Consider the following 2,299-nt stretch of genomic DNA (forward strand, 5'->3'; position numbering starts at 1 on the left):
ATATATATATATATATGTATATATATATATATACATATATATATACATATCTATGTATATATGTGCATGTGTGCAAGTGTGCATGTGTCGGGGTACGTATATATGTATACATAAAATATATATCCATTTATATACACGTTCACACACATACGTAAATATACATATTCATGCATAAAACTCTCAAACAGACGCGTCAAGGTGAATGTGCCAACGTTCGTATTCCTATGCTTATATGCAATATTCTAAATGCACATATCCACTGGTGAATATATGTGTGTATCTATATGCATATATATGTGCTACATGTATCCACACATCCGATATAATGTGGGGTATATGTAAGTATATCTGTGCAACTTTCAGTTTATATTTTTGCGTAAATATTGGTCGAAATGTATTCTGAATATATGCGTATACTGCACTTGTTTATATGATAATGCGTATGTAATATGTCATACGTCAACTATTCTTCAATATGTATCTTTCACGACTGCTGTATTTCTTAAATTCGCAAACACTTGTGTATACAGCAAAATGTGATATTTACAATATAAACAGAAATATATTATAAGATATACGAACAGCCTTGCATCTGTGTTTTATTTTGCATGTGCATTATGTACTCCTATGCACGCGCACATAAATATGTATGCATGTATGTATGAAGGTGAACACACACACCCACATGTCCACAACTATCTATCTATCTATCTATCTATCTATCTATCTATCTATCTATCTATCTATCTATCTATCTATCTATCAGCTATCTATCTATGTATCTAGCTGTCTGTGTATTTGTGTCTGTCAGTCTGTCTGTTTATCTATCTATCTATCTATCTATCTATCTATCTATCTATCTATCTATCTATCTATCTGTCTGTCTGTATGTCTGTCTGTCTGTCTGTCCGTCGATCTATCTAATCTATCTGTCTGTCTGTCTCTGTAACTAGCTATGTAGTTAGCTATGCAGATATATGTAATTGTCTGTGCGTATGACTTTGTGTGTGTGTGTGTGTGTGTGTGTGATTGATAGAAAAGCCAAACTTGCTATCTTCGATTTGGTTTCTGTGCCTGTCTTAACCTATCGTCATGACAATTGGGTAATGACCGAAAGTGTACGATCGCGAATACAAACGGCGGAAACAAGAGTTCCTTTCGAGGATCTCTGAAGTGATAGCACACGACAGGTTACGTACCTCGTAGATCATAGATCGTCTGCAAGTCAAGCCGCTATGTATCTGCATTGATAGATCACAGCTCCGGACTACAGAGGTCACAGTAAAGAATTGCAAGGCGGTTTCTTCAAATCGGGCTAACCTGCAGAAAACCTAGGAGTATACCGAGAAAGAGATGGTTGGATAATATTCATAGTTTCAGCTAGTCACACTTCGAAATTAAGCTGGAAAATCTAATGACAGTTGCTTCGGATAGGAATCTATGGAAACAGTTTCTGAAGACATTGCTCTTACGACTCTCCTAGATATAGGGGGCGGAAAAGATAGGTGGATGAAGGATAAAGAATAGTTGAGTTGTCACATCTGGATGGTTCGCTAAAATCACTAATTTGGAAATTGTTCTTTAAAAAGTATGACTCAACTCTGTCTGTGGAGAAAGTAGAATTGGTTTCGTCACGTTGGCTGGTTTAGTCCCAGCAACGTCTGATGCTAACAGAACTCTCAGTAGTCAGCATCAGAAAAAGAAAGAACGGACAAGGAGAAGGAACAAGATGCGTTTTAGATGGGATGGATTGTGGGAGAAATATATACAAAATATTATTCGTAAGAATGTGGGCTTTATAACTGTGTGTTTGAGTGTGTGTGCGCGCATGCGCGTAGGTATGCGCGCGTGTATGTATGCATATGAGTCAGCTCACAATGCCACGACTGCTAAGATTTTCTGATGACGGGATCCTAACCCTGAAATATTGAATTAGTTCTTGTAAACTTGCAATGTTTTGGCTTCATGAAAAACATATACATTCATACATACATACATGCATACATACATACATGCATACATACATACATGCATACATACATACATGCATACATACATACACTCACCTACATACATACATACAATAATACATTCATGCACACGATCATATGTGCATACATACGTACATGTGTGTATTGTGCTTTTTAACACTACATCTTTAAAGTAGACGAAATACCTCAGCCTTAAACCGTTTGAACAACACACAGACAATACATGATGAATATGACATTGATAACAGATATACATATATATGTACACACACAAACACACATATGTAAAAATATGCGTGTATATATAT

This window comes from Octopus bimaculoides, chromosome 3, assembly GCF_001194135.2.
Source record: "Octopus bimaculoides isolate UCB-OBI-ISO-001 chromosome 3, ASM119413v2, whole genome shotgun sequence".
Lineage (NCBI taxonomy): Eukaryota > Metazoa > Mollusca > Cephalopoda > Octopoda > Octopodidae > Octopus > Octopus bimaculoides.